We start from the raw sequence: 16,427 nt of genomic DNA, 5'->3' as shown, positions 1-16,427 counted from the left end.
TCACAGCACAGACTACAGAAAGGTTACGGCAGCGCCGGCGTGTGCTCGATAGGAAACACCATTAGGGACCGGGATCTGTGACAGCTGCTGCCAGCCACCCAGAGCATCGCTAAAAGCCAAGTTGCAGCAAGATTAAAGTTCTAACAGGACTTGGAGCAATACAGGCTCCCACTTGAATGGCTGTTTGTCTGAACTGCCGGTCTGTGCTGTCTGTGCTGTTCTGGGAGGGATGGAAGCAGGCTGGAAATGCAGCAAGGTGCCTCATGCATCACCCAGCTCCTCTTGCTCTTTGCTTTCCTCCCTGCTTTGGAAAGCAAGGGCTGAATGGGCAGAATCAAAGTCTAAGCAAGGGCAAGTTCATTGAGTAGTTAAAGATGATATCTAACAGGAGAATGGGGGAACATGTGCAAACCCTGCTGTTATTGCAGCTCAGCTCTCAGGACCACGCAGGTGATGCTCCTCAGCGAGGCAGGAGCAGCGGTACCCGGTCACAGCTTTCAACAAAAACATCCCCCAAAGAAATCACCAACAGGCAAAACACACGACAGTCCCACGTCCAAACCAGCACTCTGAGCACGTCCAAAATCCAAGCTGAGATTCGCTGAGCAGGTACAACCCTAGTTTGTAAAGCCTTGCCAAATCCCACAGTCCTCCAGCAAGGCACCCCTGGATTGAGGGAAAGACGGGAGGCAGAGTCCTAAAGGCTGGCTGGAGAGGGGATTTTTGCCACTTAAGCCCATCCGGGTCCACACGGCTCCGAGTGAGTTGGCAGATTTCCACTTCAGCAGCTTCACGAGGATTTGCAGCGGGAGAGAGCCCTCATCCTTTTGCACAACTGACTCCTGCCATCTAGTGCTGCTCAGCATCCCCAGCCCCCCCAAACCCCGGCTGTGCAGCCCCCGGTGGGGCCCAAGGTCAAGTGCAACAACTCGCTGGGGGCCCAGGAAACCAGCTCTTTCCAACAGGTCGTGACACAGGCCAGGGCTTTGGGGCAAGAATTCTAAGCAGCGCTCGCGAAGGTCAGACGGGAGAGCAGAGGTCGGGGAGGAGGGTCTCAGTGGTGCTGTGCAGGGGGATGGAGAACAAGGGGTCTTCTCTCAGTGCTCAGCACAGCTCGAAGGCAAAGGTGGCATCGAGCCCAAACTAGCCCATGTCACCTCCCGGCGAGCATGTTTGCTGCAGGGGCTGCACACACGCTGAGAAAAGCCACATGCTCAAATGCCCTGAGAATTAAGAGCCCTTACATGGGGCTGCGGTTATAAATCCGAGAGGGAAAAGTGTAACCCCCCCGGCCTGCTCTGCATTCCCACCCGGTACCGCTGCTCTGTGCCTTTGTGAGCTCTCAAGTCCTTTCCACATCACCCAGCAAATCCGTTTATCATTCAGCTGCAAAAGCATCACCCAGACCAAGAGGTTTACACTGGGGAGCTGTGCTTGCAGTGCTGGGGGGGTCTCACACCCCCTGCACCCCACTAACCCCCACTGTGACACCCCCATCCCAGCATCGCTCCCGTCCCCAACACCCTGGCAGAGCCTTTCGCTCTGATAAGCGGAAATATTAGGCAAATTTGTTATTGACTGCTTCATATTAGGCTACTTTTTTGGGTACTTTCGTGGCAACACGACTAATAAAAATGCACTTTATCTTTCTGGATTTATGGGTTCGTAAAGCTGCTTTCGTGTACCTCGGGGAATCAGAGGATTAGAGTAGTATTAAACATCTCCAGTGAAAATGCCACTCAGGTGAAAAGGGGGAGGGAATTCAAGGGCAAGGAGTGAGCAGAAGCAAACTTGGCAAAAAATATGGTTTTAATATATTATCTAAAGAATAAAAGCCTCATAAAAAAAATTATCGCCAGGTAGGAGGAATTCATAACACCACTGCTTGCAAATTCTGCCTGGGAACTTCCTTCGTAGATGAGAATCATTAAGCAAAATAGCAACACGCAGCCTACCTGGGTGGAGAGGGAAGGAAGGATGAGATGGCGGGGGACAGAGCCATTATTCCTCCCTACACAAAGAAATTAACGCATATTAGAAGCAGGAGACACTTCCAGACAGGGCAGGAACTATTTCCCACCCTGGAGGCGGGTGATTGGGGATACAGGTTCACATCGCTCCGGTGGGGCTGGACAAGGACGGGGGAGCAGAGAGAAGGGACAACCTTGCACAGCAATGGCAAATACCACCTGGTATTACCTACAGCTGCGGTTTATTTGAAGTGTGCAGTCTTACCCTTCGAGATAATTTTACTATTGGAAATTATCGTCTCATCACAAATATTTAAGACTTTTAGCCAAAAAAAGTCAAAATGAAACAAAACCTTTGAGGCAGCTAATTTTGATCCAAAGTCACCTTTTCAATAAGCAATCACTCTTACTGGCAAGTCATCAATGCTGAGCTATCTTAACAAAGCCTTCGATTCCAGCCCAACTCCTTTTCCACTCTGGATAAAGCATTTCAAGCCTTGTCACTGCAGCTGGCGATCGAATCATCAACCCAAGCGTTAGTCAGAATTTGTAGCCATGAGAGCAGAACCCACAGCGCTCGCTGCAAACTGCTTTAGGATCCATCGCTGCCAGAGTGAAACTTCTAAGTTCTGCTTTTCAATGAGTTTTAGCAAAAGGAATAACTCAGTTTGTTTTTCATACACTCACACCCATCACTCCCAGGCATGGAATCTCTCTGGTGACACAGACAACGCAAGTTGTCCCCCCACCCCAAAGACATTCTGATGCTGCATTTTCTCCTTCCTGGTGGACAACAGGATGACCATGAGCCAGCACTGGGCCCTTGTGGCCAGGAAGGCCAATGGTACCTGGGGTGTATTACAAGGGGGGAGGTTAGTAGATCGAGAGAGGTTCTCCTGCCCCTCTGCTCTGCCCTGGTGAGACCCCATCTGGAATATTGTGTCCAGTTGTGGCCCCTCAGTTCCAGCAGGACAGGGAACTGCTGCAGAGAGTCCAGGGCAACAAAGATGCTGAAGGGAGTGGAGCATCTCCCGGGTGAGAAAAGGCTGAGGGAGCTGGGACTCTTTAGTTTGGAGAAGAGGAGACTAAGAGGGGACCTTATTAATGTCTATAAGTATATAAAAGGTGAGTGCCATGAGGATGGAGCCAGGGTCTTCTCCGTGGCAAACAAGGGGTAATGGGATCAAGCTGGAACACAAGAGGTTCCACTTAAATTTGAGAAGAAACTTCTTCTCAGTGAGGGTGACAGAGCACTGGAACAGGCTGCCCAGGGGGGTTGTGGAGTCTCCTTCCCTGGAGACATTCAAAACCCGCCTGGACATGTTCCTGTGTGACCTCATCTGGGTGTTCCTGCTCTGGCAGAGGGATTGCACTGGATGACCTTCTGAGGTCCCTTCCAATCCCAAACATACTGTGATACTGTGATACATCTTGATGCTGCATTTTCTCCTCCCTTTCCTTTGGCAAAGAGCCTTTGGAGAAGTTTGCCCACAAGAAACGCACACTTGATTTACAAACACCCTGCTCTGGAGACATCTGAAGAGAGGGGTATATATCGCTGTAATTAATCCTCCGAGGGCACTAATGGCATCAGCAGCGCTGCTGGCGTAACTCACTTGCTACTAAACAGCTTGTGTTATCTAAGGAAAAACACAACAACTTGTTTCCCACTCAATAAACATCCCTGGTGATCAGCGCTGCTACACCGACTGTAAATCTGCCTCCCCGCGCACACACGGATGGGCGCAATGGAGTGTTCCCCAAAACAACCCTCCCCTTGAGCCAAACTTGGCATTTTTCTCCAGCTTTCCACCCAGGGAAGCACGAGTTTTGCTGCAAACTCCTTAGGTCAGGATCTACCCCCATGAGTCAGTCTTAATTGTAGGCTGCTTATCCCCAGCATACCGATAATTATCCACAAAAAAATCACAGTTCCACAGCACAGCAGCTGAAGCAGTTCGGATCTGTACATCAACACTTTTTTTCCCCAAAATTCATAGCTAACCAAAAACAAGCTCCATTTTCTTCAAGCATCCCTGGAGTTTGACTCACTGAGGCTGCAAACACAACTACAACTTTGGTGCTGGGATATTTTCCCAACCAGTCAGTGCATCAGCAGTGATTTGAGCTGAGCTCCAGGTTTCTCCAACGCCTTCCTCCTTCAAACAGCTGCGCGCACAGCTGGATGCTCGCAGAGCTTTCCAGCAGGGGCAAGCTAAGGCTCAGCAGGCTCTTTACAAAGCTCAGCCTGGTGCCTGCCTTCAGTTCTACCCGAGAAAGGCACCGTCCCCGCACCACAAAAGCCATCCCCATGAGCGGTGGGACACAGCGGGATCCCGGCCCCGTGTGCTGTGATCTCCCTGGGAGCCCACACTGGAGAAAACTCCCTCCCTTCCGCCTCTTTTTTGAGACAGATCAAAAACAAAAGAGCATATTATACTTAAAACCCGTGATATAATAATAACAAGCTCTGTGATGATGAAAAGAGAAAACAGTAATATGAAATACCAGGTGAAAAACATCCTTTCTTGGCTGGGTTTATATTACTTATGTTTATGACAGCACTATCACACCAGCCGCAATAAGATGAACAATAGGATAGATCAGTAAATAATATCTTCCTCCAGCAAAAAGAGAGAGAGCAAGTCCCAGAGGTGTTTAAGCAGTTTGCCAAGCCCAAAAAGTGACAAAATCTAATACAGGCTTTGTGAGAAGAGGTTCCCAGAGCCCCCCCCAGCACACACAGGCACAGCTCTGCATTTCAGAGTGCAAGAAATACAGGTTCAAGTAGTGGATTGCAACAGCTATTTACCTTACTGCTGTCAAGTATTATTACTATTATTATGTTTTGGCTTGTTTTCATTCATCCACTCCCTAACTATTAAGTCCTTGCCTGGGTTTACCTCTAAGAACCAGGTGGTGCAAAGCAAGGGCTCTTCCTCCATTGCTTCCAGGAGGGGCTACCTCTTTAAATACCTTTATTAAAGCTGATCCTAAGCTCTTTAGGTCAGAAAATGTGTCGCCTTGTATTACGTACAGCCTTGCCCAAATGGATTCGTATGCAAGTGAAGGAGGCAGACAAATGTCAAATGCAGCCAGGAAATTTGGGATATGCAGATGATTTTCATCAACTATAGGCAATCAGACATGTTGCCGCTCACACCACGACTCTGCTCAACTTCCAAAACAGTTTTCTTCAGTCTCATTTTCTTTCCGCAATTACCTTTTCTTTCTAACAATCAGATACTCGCAAACAATCATCCGGAGGACTTGGGGAAGAGTTACATTAAATGCAGGATTGTAATATAAAAAATCTTGTTAAAATAATACTACGTTACCTTTTTGATACGTACAAAATCAGAGAGAAAATTTTGAATTCAGCAACGCACTCATTCCAGGATTATAGAGAATGAAATTTTGCTCTCTGGATTACCAGGGTATCACCAGCCAGGAACCCTTAGCCTGTTCGTCCTATTTTATAACCCAATTACCTCAGTAATAACTTTTCTCTGGACACACACATTTAACTGTTTCGGAAGCCTTAAAATCACACACAGTTACAATTCCATTAGGTAAAGACACAATTCTGCTGCAGGATTTTGGTGATGACATGTGTTTTAAGTACAAATCTGAAGCGTTTTCTCACCAGGTGGAATTTCCCTTCATTGCCAGGTGGGGGGGGGGTTTACTGATTGTTATTTGAACCTATCTGAAACAGCAAGCTGAATCACTCAGTGCTGGAAAATGTTTATTCTCATCAATGCACCTTTTGTTTCGGTGACATGAGTTGCTGTCACCAAGCAGAGACCCAAGCCCCAGCTGCCTTCACGGTAGCCCCATTCCAACCTGTGTTTCTCCTTTAGGAGATGCTTTTCCTGCCATCATCTCCTATTTTTTTCCGTTCCTAAGCAGGCCAGTGAATGCTTCCACTATTGACTTTTAATCATGGGTCTTGAAAGCTTTATGTGAGTGTTAAACCTCTGTCGGTGCTAATAAAACCACGGAGCTGGAAATACTTGCCATTGGGAGGGCGACTACGAAGAGGGCGAGCTGGGGAGACCCAAAGGACACGGCTCCGAAGGGAAGATAAAGGCAACGGGAACTTTGGGAGCGGGTTTTCTGTGGCTGGCAGGAAATCCACCTGCAGTTCTCAGGTGAGACAGGAGGATTCGCACCTCTGGGAGCATCCCCTGCCCACTTCAGTGGGGGCTGCGCTGGCTTCTCCTGGATTTAAAGTGCTGCTGGAGCCTCCTGGAGATGCCCGGACAGCTCTGTCTCCTTCAATGTCACATAATACCCCCCTTCCTCCACTTCGGAAGAGAGGGGGAGAGGGTAGGTTGCAGATTTTGCCCAAACCTGGGTGATTTCTCCCCTACAGGGCCCCTCCGTGCACAGCTGCAGCAGCAGCTGCTACAGAGCTCCCGCAGAACCACAAGAGTTTCATTTACCATGTGCCATTCTTCAACTAAACACTCATCTGAATGTCGATGGGGATTGGAAAGGAGAGGGGTAAGAGCACCTGGGCTGCAATGGCTCGACATTAATATGAAAAACGTCTTACTGATAACTTTTTCTCATTATTTCCATGTTATTGTAATTTCATGCAAACTTCTCCTTTCCAACACCGCTCCTCACTGCCGCTACACTTGTTCGGAGCTGGATCTGCCCCCCAGCAATGCTAATAATGGCTTCCGGATCATTTTTATTCGTTTTGTGTTTCACTCACAGTATTTCATGTGACTTATGTATCCCCCGAAGCTCATATTTCTATTTGAATTGCAGGGCAAGTAGTGGGTTTTAACATTCTGACTGCACACACATTCTCCTTTCCCTCAAAATGAAAGATCATTTGAACTTTGAATCGCATTAGCATGACATTTTTCTACTAAATTACCCTGGCTGCACTCAGTCTGAAAAGAAACAAACCCCTTTTAACTTTGTGTAGGTTATGCAGATGTCTAAACACCAGAAGAAACACGCGGAGCGGGGAGAAGAGAGGAGGGGAGAGGTCGCAGCGCTGCTTGGCATTGGCACAAAGTCCCTCTGGGAGTCCTGCAGACCTAAGCCAGGGCTTATCTGAACTCTTTCCAGGCCAGGCTGGGTTTAGAGACTTGCTTTGCAATGCCCACCTCATGGGTTGCATCTCTTTGGTGGTAAAAAACATCCCAGCTCACAGTTTTCCCCACTTTGGGAGGCTTTTGTGCTGCAGGATGCCAGATCCTGCTCAGACCCAGGGGGTTGTTGGTTGGTTGGTTGTTTTTCAAGACAACCATGTGCTATCAACAGGTGACAAATGTTTTAGACCTGAAGGAACATTTCAACTGCCTGTGTCATCAACTGGTTTATCCCCCCCATTCATCCAACCTTATCAGCAGTCGGATCCAAGTGACTCACTCGCTTGACCACCACATTTTATTTTAGGAGACGCTGTTCCACACCCAAACCAGCTCCTCTCAGGATGAATCTCCTGGCTCTGTAAGACCTCTGCCTCTCACATTTACAGGCAATGCATTTCCATCTGAAGAGGAATTTAAAAACTATTAGTCAGGGAACACAGCAGATAGTAACTGTAGCAATGCATCAATCACAGCATGGTAATTACACACCGCCGGGTTGCCTGTAAAAGCTGGTCTACCTGGCAGAAAATGGCAGTAATCAGCCTATTGGCAGCAGACAATACAGCATCATTTGTAATTCTTACGGCTGCATGTTCTTCATTTCACAGGGGCTGGATGCTAATCAATGAGTTGCCATGGTTACCCGACATCCCTGGCCATCAATATACACAATGAGATGCAAGGAAATTAGAGGGGCTTTCAGTCATCACCACCGAGGAGTTGGGGACCCTGCCAGCTTTAACCTGTGCTCGCAGGTTGGAAGCTCTGAGCTTGGGCAGATGGTTTGAACTCTGCTCCTGGTTTCTCCTGATGACCAACATGATGGAGAAACCAACTTTATGTTCTGAACGCCATGGCCACCTCCCAGCCCTGCAGCGCATCTCCACAGAAAGACAAGGGGCAACTCCAACGGGGAGCATGAACGGTTTCCAGCACCCAAAGCAGCAGTGAGGACATGGCACACAGGCTGAGGCTGGAGAACGGAGGAACAGGCAGTCAGAGCCACTGCCCAGGGTGACCACCAGCCCCAGGGCGACCACCAGCCCCAGGGCGACCACCAGCCCCAGGGCTCGGCCAAGCTCAGAATGTCAAACCTGCCCCAGTGGCAAAGGTGTTCCAGCCCAGTCAGGCCTATGTTCCCAGGAATAGCAAGGTTTTTTGTTAATAACCTAATTACTTTAATATGCATCGGTATTAAAAAAAGAAAGTGACATTTCATGTCTGTGAAATTTAAGTCTAGTTATTAATCAGTTTCCTAGATTGTTCTTATTCAGGTGATTAAATTACCTGTTGCATGCTGGAATCTCCTGGGAAACCATGAGAACCTTTCCTCTCTTTGGGGGAATTTGGGAAGTCACAGCTCTGGGGACACAGTATAAGGGACATGCCAAAGGCTGCTGGGCACACAGTGGCAGAACCACAGTGACCTGCTCTGGGGCAGCAGCTCGGTCCTTTTTAATTGAAGGGCCATCTAAGCTTTTTCAAGAAAGCCTCTCAATAGCAGCCAGCCTTTTCTCCAGCCATCCAAGGATTATCGTCTGCAGCATTGCCTTTGTGTTTCCTTTATAGCCACATAAAAGGTAGGCTGAACCTTGAGTGCTCATTCTGTTTGTCTCCATTCCCTCTTTGTTTGAATGCACAGGCACATCCACAACCATTTAAACAGATGAACATCCACAGGGATTTCACAGACCAACCACGTCAGGTTTCAGGGATGAAGTGAGATGGAGCAGGACAGAAAGGAGGACGCAGGGTTTAGGACCAGCAGTTCCTGGCCCAGCACTGGGAAAATGCAAAGCCCAATGTCCAAAGCAGATTGCGGGAGTAAAGATGAAGTATTTTTAATGACACTCTGGTTTTAGGATTGATGCTCCCCCTTTCAGCCAATGTGCAGGAGAAGATCCAAGGAGCTTCTCGCTGCCAACAGGCAGGAGAAAACCAACCTGCAAAGCACAGCACAGGGTGTTGCTGCTTTCCAACCATCCAGTCCAAACTATTCACATGCAAAATGCATGAGCTCCAGCTATTAGCGGCGCAGTCCTCAGGTGGCTCTCAGCAGGCCCCTTGGCACGGAGCGAGCTTTGCTGCTGTGCAACAACACACACTGTAAACACATTTTAGCATGCATGAGGAGCAGGACCAAAACCCAGTCTCCTCATCACCCAGCCCATTCCTCCATTCCTTGCACAGGATCATTTTGCCCTACTCCTCAGGGTTCGAGATGTTTTCCCCTAAAGAAAACCCCTATGGGTCTGTCCTGCCGTGTCCCAGCACCTTTTTCCAGGGGTGACCCCCCAACACTTTTAGAAAACACCCGGTCCTTTGCCCATTTGGAAAGGAAACAACTTCTTCCTCGCTGTTTTTATTTTGTTAGTTTTGTTTTATTCTTGTTATTCTTTTAATGTGATTTTTGGCGCTTTTTTTAAAGGAAAATGAGAATTTGGCATTAGGGGCCCTTGCAAACAGCAGCAGCAGCCTCTTGTGGGCAAGGAGAGTCCTACAGCTTCCAGCACCCAACCCTGGGGCCGCCGGTGCTGTGCAAAGCGGCTCCTTGCTCAGCTGGGTAAGGCAATGCAGCAGGATCAGGCCCTCAGCTCTCCCCTCTGAGACATAAAACACTTATCCACAGGTAGGACGCTAACACTCTGTGCTCACTTTGGGCATCTTGTCTCAATAAATAAACGCTTTACGACCAAACTCATCACCACACCACACCCCCCCCCCCCGACTACCTTATGCCTCTGCTCAACACACAAATTAACAGAATTAAGCAGGAATTACATATAAAGGACATTACATTAGAAAGGCTCCACCTGAAAAATCACCTCGCGACTAAACAATTAAATGAGCTTTATTTGCCTACTGCACTGTCTAGGTTGAGTGCTGACTTCAAGTCACACTTTGCATAGATAAGCCCGGCCTTATCTTGCCTGCAATCCTGGTTTTGCTCCCACTCAGGCTGGCACAGCCGCCATTGTATCTCGCAGCACACAACAAGGACTGATACCACTCGGTTTGCTCCAGGCTAGCCTGGGATTTACTTACAAGACTGTCTTTAACCTGCCTCTGCTTAAAAACACAGTATAATAGGAGATAGCCCGCAAGTACTTTAAGGACTAAGACAAGAGGGAAAATAATGTGCCTGGGACCATCCAAACCCAAGAACTGTGCCAAAGCCGGCAGCATAATCCTCTCAGCCCACAGCAAGCACCAGGTTGCTAAATCCTGCTCCCTCCCCAGCCAAATCCCGCATGTCCCCACCTCTGCAAACCCACATAATCATCTTTTCAGCTCCCTAACGCAGCTTTTTCAGTAAAAGGACGCAGCCTCTTGCTCCAAACCTCACAGCCCTGGTGTTTCTCACAAACGCATATCCCGAGCAGAGAGAACAACAGACCCTTTTTCCAAAGCATTTTATAGTGCAAATTCTCCCCCAGGCTCCAGGCCAGACTGCAGACCAGCACCTGCGACAACAGTTCCACATCCCCCTTGTTCCAGAGAGGAGCCAGCGTTGCATCTCTGTTCCCGCCTTATTTTTACCACCGGGCTGTTAATTCCCAACCAGACAACAACACCCACATGCTCAGGTGGGTCTGTGCCTGGGGAGAACCCTGTCCTGCCACAGAAGCAGCAATTGCAAAGCACATCATCCTACCTAAACCTGCTTTATCCCGCCCGGGCACACGCAAACCCACCTCGGTCAGCAGGTCCAGCCGCTGCTCTTCAGCTCCCAGCTTCTCCACCTTAAACCAAACCATGTGTGCTCCCCAGGAGCCCTTTTATGGGCTTCATCCCCTCTCCCCACAGACACCGCCCCCAGGCACCTCCCTCCGGGCCCCCCCAGGTGCCAGGAATTCCCTAATTGCCCTGGCTCCCCATTAACACTTTCAGTTCTGCTGTGGGGTACCTGCACTTTCATGGGTCTCCTTTTGTGAGCATCCTCCTCCCAAAAAACAGCTCTTACACACCTGAGCCTCCTGCCCTGGGTTAAGAGACCCATTGCTTCTGGGGTGTGCTTTTTGGGGAAAAAATGGCATTTCCTTACAAGCTCTTGGGCCTGGAGACTGGTGTCTGGGCACGGTTATCTCCAAAAGATGTGCAAAGCCAGGAGGGTTGTGCTGGGGCTGAGCTGAGACTGTGGAGCTGCTGGGGGGTCACTGGGAAAAGTGCCACCCCCAGCCAGGCTTGGCTTAAACCAGCCGGACCCTGGTTTAAACTCTTCTGGAGGAGAAGCGGAGAAAATAGCTGCTTTGGGTTTTGCCCTGATTTAGTGAGGCCAGTTTAAATCTGTGTTTATGCAGACCCTGCTACAATAAATCCCTGGATTACTGCTTGCATTTAGAAGTTATTTAAGTTGATTTAAGGGATCCAAATTTGCAACAGTGTAGGTATTTCACACCAGGGCAAAGTAAATAAACAAAATGTGGAGATGAGCTCTCAGACCCAGCCAAAACTGCTTTCCCATGCACCGACTCCCGCTTCTCCCCAGATAAAGCAGGGATGCTCTCACACCGCACTGCGCTGCGTCCCCCAAACTGTCCCCGTGGGGCCTTTTAACCCAGTTTAAACATCCTGTATTTGAGGTGGGATAAAAGCTCGTTAGGAAAGCTCTCCTTTCAGCTCAGTGGCGGATGCTCCCTGTTCCACTGGGCTGGTTGCTGTCTAATTGCAGTAGATACACAATGAATATTTCATCCTGCACACAGAGCTGGGGTTAAGTGATGCCCAAAAAGTGCTGCAAGCCTCAGGAGGAGGGGTCCAGCCATGGGTGAAGGTGGGGGGGGGTTGCATGCTCCAAATTAATGGATCAACAGCTCCCTGGAATGACGACTCGTCTCTGCTGAGGTCTGGAGACTCCTGAACTGTGATTGTACCGGAGCACAGACAAGGGCTGAGTCATGATTTGAAAAATAAAACAACACAAACACTTCCCTAAAAATACTTCCTGGCAGCCTTTGGCGGCCCCCTGCCCTGCACAAACATGTCGTGATTGCCTCCAGCGTGGGGTGAAACAGCCCACGCGCTCCCATCCTGACCCAAAACTCAGCCCAGGCTGCAGCAGAGCATCATTTTTGGGAAGGGGTCCCAACAGCAGCCACGTTCAGCACAGCCCCTCTCCCCATGCCAGCACAGATCACACGTCCCAGCCCAGCTGACTCCCCTAAGACAGACCCCCCCAACCTGCCGAGTGTCCCCAGACCTGCTCATCATCCCACCAAGGGACCAAGGTCACCATCGAGCCTTTAGCAGTGTCTCCCGCTGCTCTAATTGCATCTCTGCAAGGTGGAGAGCTGCTGTAACCACAGCCCTGGCAGGCTCCGAAAGCACATCAAGAGCCGTATGTGATCATTATGCAAAGGACTCGCTCCTTTACAGGGTTTGGATTACAGTTTATAATAGACGAAGCTAGATTGCAAAGCGCATTTGGTTTTTATGGGTGCCATAAACATGAGCGGCAGCGTGGCTGGGAAAGAGCGGCCGGGCATCGCGTCCCCATCGGGACACGGAGCAAACAACGGCAGGTGAACCCAAAACCAGGGACCTTGTCCAAGCCCCTTTGCCTTTGCTGCTGCATGGAGATGCTTCTCTGCCTGTTTTGGGGGGTATTCTCCATTCCATGGCTCAGACATGCCCAGGAGACCAGGGAACCCCTCAGTTACAGAGGAGGGTGCTGGTGGTGGCAGCCCAGTCTGCACGTTGCAAATCTCTTTTATTGTGCTAATCGCCGATGCTTCCACTGGTGAAAATCAAATTACTCTGTGCAGAGATAAGGCCAAGGCCCCACACCAGGGAGGAAGGGGCGGATGGGGGGAAGGAGCCATCGGGCAGCTTTTTATCACAGGGATGCAGAAGAGAAAAGGATGGGAACTATAAAGAGACCAGTTAAGGATTTAAGTAATTTTTGCAGCCTGTGGAGCTGGGCACTGCTGTCCGGGAAACAAAGAGCAGTGGAAGGGCACAATCAGTTTTTTCCAAGGGCATCATGAGTTTTTCCCTTGCCTTTGCTCACGCTTTTTCACCCCCATTTCCTCCAAGAGAAACACTGTTCCCATCCACCCAAACTGAACCTCCTTCATTTCTCCTTCCTCCCCAAGCCAGGGCACTTTTGGGGTCCAGGGTGCAGCCTGGGGGGTTTTTGGGGTCCAGGATGCAGGCTGGACACTGGCAGAACACGGAAAAGCCTCTGACAGCATCCTGCTCCTTTCTGCTGTCCCAAGTCACACACCCATCCAGCTCTCTATACCTGATGTGGCACAGTATCACCCCAAAAGGTCCCCAAACCCCACCAGCCCCCATCTCGTGCCAGTCACTCTGCACATCGCCGGAGCTGCCTGCGCTTCAGCCCTGCAAGGATTGCATAAATATTTAAGCAAAATGCTTTCAGCGTGCTACATGTATGCTGTGTTCTACTTACACCGAGCACCAAAACTGAAATATATAGGGGTGACTTGGTGTGGGTACCACATTCACTGATGCCCTCTGCAGCCCGTCTGTCCCCATCTGGGTTTGTCATCATCACTTCACCCCAGTCACCTTGAGGGGGGGAATTTTGAATTTAAACAGCCCCTTGAAAAAGCAGCCACATATGTCAGGTCCCGGAGAAATGAGCCGGCTGCTGACATGAGCTGCTCAACCATTCCCTGCGGGAGGAGAGTCATCTTCAGCAAAAGGGGTTTGAATACACAACACGGGGGTTTCACATGCGACTGCTCGACAGCTCTGACCCCCCGTCAAAGCTGTCCCTTTCCTTGTGCCCCCCATGTCCGCCCCGGCACAGCCCCAGGGCCCACAGGACCCCAAACACCCAAGGGGAGAAGAGGAGAAGCATCGTGCCCACGGCGAAGGGCGATGCGTCATCCTGCTCCCTTCAAAACCCTTCTCACGGCAGCTTTTCCCAGCGACAGCCCTGACAACAGGAGCATCTTGGCCTGATCAGAGGGAAACTTTGCTCTGGAAGGGAAGGGAAGAGCCCCCAAAGCTTTGCTCTGAAGGGTGATGTAACCACATTTCCCTCCTCAAAGAAACAGGATGAATTATTTAGACCTGTAGCGCAGCAGCTCTGCTGAATTATTTAGGGGGATTTGGATTTGTAGGCCAATGAAGCAGAAGCAAACTGAGCTGAGCAGCACATTGAATAGTCCCGAGGGAAAGCCAGGCCCTTTTTCCTTCTCTTTTTCCCCTGGTAAGCGGTGGAGAAGCAGCCTGGCAACGTTCGGGTGAGTCCTGGGAGCGAGGCAGGCAGACGAGTCAGAGAAACTGCTTTTTCCAGCAGCATATTTTTGCTGCTCAACTGGTTGGTGGTGCGTGCGCAGGGCTGGGAGATAAGCATTGCATAAGCAGTGAGTAATGCTGGGGAGGAGGAGGAGGAAAAGGCTGCGAGAGGGAAAACCTCTGCTCCTCTCTATCCGGTGAGAAACCCAGCCCCAGCTCCAGGGTCGGGACAGCGCAGGGCTTGGGGATTGCGGCTTTGCAGCTGATTTCTCTTTGCCCCCCGATGCAACGTCCAGCTCCTTCCTGCAGTTTGGGATTTATTACCTGCTTGCTCTCCCACCTCCACCCACGGAGATCCCACCATCAGCTGCCTCCGCAAATCATAACCTGGGTTTGGAGCACACAATGCTCTAAAAGATAATATATCTGAGGGTCTGTGTATATCTGCCTTTTGTCTTCAATGCCCCGAGGAGCCAAATTTTCCAGCTTCTCTTTCTGGCCCTGAGGACTAGAAACTGTGTTTACTCTCAGGCTCCTGTGATGAAATGACACCAGGTTGAGGCTTTAGAAGAATTCGCAGTTGCATGAGACCTGGACTAGAAAAGCGAGACTTTGCAGTGTGACCGGGGTGGCCAGCTAACAGATACCCAGATTAGCATCGCAGATCAATACCGAGAACTGGGCAGCAACTTATCGCTGTTTTGCAACTCCACCGGTCAGAGGAAGCTGCTTTGTTTGACTGCAAAAGCAAACTTTGCTCGGAGGCTCCGGGGACATAGTCTGGGCTTGTCTCTATTCTACCATCGAGCAAAGTTGAGGCTGAAGAGCGACCAAGGAGCCGAGATGTGTTCTGATCGTTAATTTTAATGGGAAAGGAACAGATGAATCCCAGAAGTGGAAGAGGAAATTCCAGTTTGCCTTTATAAGCTCGGATGTGATACAATTTTCTCATGACCTTTGGGGTTTTTTTGCTACTAAACTGGCTGGGATTGGGACTGGGGCTGCCGGCTGCCTCTCAGGGCTCCAGGAAAGGGAGCTCAGAGCAAAGTCGGGTCTAAGAAGGCTTAAACTCACCAAATGAAAGTCTGCTGCTAGGCTGGGAAAGCCACGTGGAGTCTATTTTTCATTCCGGCTTTGACTGGCTTCATTTTACCTAAAATTACAGAGCGTGCAAGGAGAAAGAGCAGAGAGCTGACAAGCCTGGTGCGGCTGCCACGTCGCTTCGCTTAAACCCCACGGGGAAGAGTATGGCCGGAGGGGATTAACTGGCTGGGTTCTCCCCTCCACCCCAACCAAAACAAGAAATATCCCCAGCCCGGGCTGGAAATCGCTTTGTGCAGCACAATAAGGACAATATCGCGTCAGGGATATCAGCTGGTGGCTGAGCTGCTTAACATGCGTCACCCCCCGCACGACAGCCTGGCAAAGGCTGAAAGCAAAGCCCGCGGGACACGGGAGCAGCCACCACCAGCACCGGCCCGGATCCTCCCTGCCCGCACACATGAGCTCCTGTCTCGCTATCTTGCATGTGCTGCTTTATTCTACAAGATATCCCGGGAGAGCACGTGTCCCTGCGGCTCCTCTGCAACGATGCCAAGCAGGTTCACAGCTTGGTTGTCACTTGCCACTCACCTGCCCCGTCAAAATGATCAAACATTTGTTGTTCTGCTCTGCGTTTCATCTCCCAGTCCCAGGGCATGGCCAAGCATGAAAATTCATGTGCAAAAATAAAGGTGTTATTTATTGCACCAACATCTTAATCCTGTTCCATCAGAGCCCTCCAAACCTCTGGGTTCATTTCCTTCTCCCAGTCTTCCCTCGTTCTTCCAATATTGCTTCATAGCTCTGCAGGGAAAAAAAAAAGTCATTAAATACACCTACTTCTTGGTTTTATCACTGATCTTATTATCTTGTAATATCCTTACAGAGCAGAAAATTAGTATGAACTTAGTTTAAGTTATATCCAATTTCAAAGGATTTGTAAATAATTTGTTATTTTTAAAAAGGAGGAAAAAATCCTGTCTTTGTCATTCCTGCTTATCCTAAAATACAAGGAAGGAGGGACTCTATTCAAGCTATCCATGCAAATCCACTTAAGGCTGTATCCAGGATGACTATGCTGAGTGAT

At 49.7% G+C, this 16,427-nt stretch overlaps 1 long non-coding RNA gene across 8 annotated transcripts in view; it reads right to left on the bottom strand.

Moving 5' to 3' along the window:
- Positions 1–16,427, bottom strand: part of LOC110365000 (uncharacterized) — a 126,253-nt gene that overhangs the window by 105,056 nt on the left and 4,770 nt on the right. For 4 of the 8 annotated variants that reach the window (XR_002424167.2, XR_002424166.2, XR_002424165.2 and 1 more), the window contains one exon: positions 12,457–16,144. This is a non-coding gene — a long non-coding RNA (uncharacterized LOC110365000). Of the gene's footprint in view, positions 1–12,456; positions 16,145–16,427 lie in introns of those variants that run through there. The other 4 variants (XR_010468002.1, XR_010468004.1, XR_010468003.1 and 1 more) reach the window with 2 other exon arrangements.

Source organism: Columba livia, chromosome 25, assembly GCF_036013475.1.
Source record: "Columba livia isolate bColLiv1 breed racing homer chromosome 25, bColLiv1.pat.W.v2, whole genome shotgun sequence".
Taxonomy (NCBI): domain Eukaryota; kingdom Metazoa; phylum Chordata; class Aves; order Columbiformes; family Columbidae; genus Columba; species Columba livia.
Note: the sequence above shows the minus strand (reverse complement) of the source record. Positions and strands in the feature narration are given on the sequence as shown.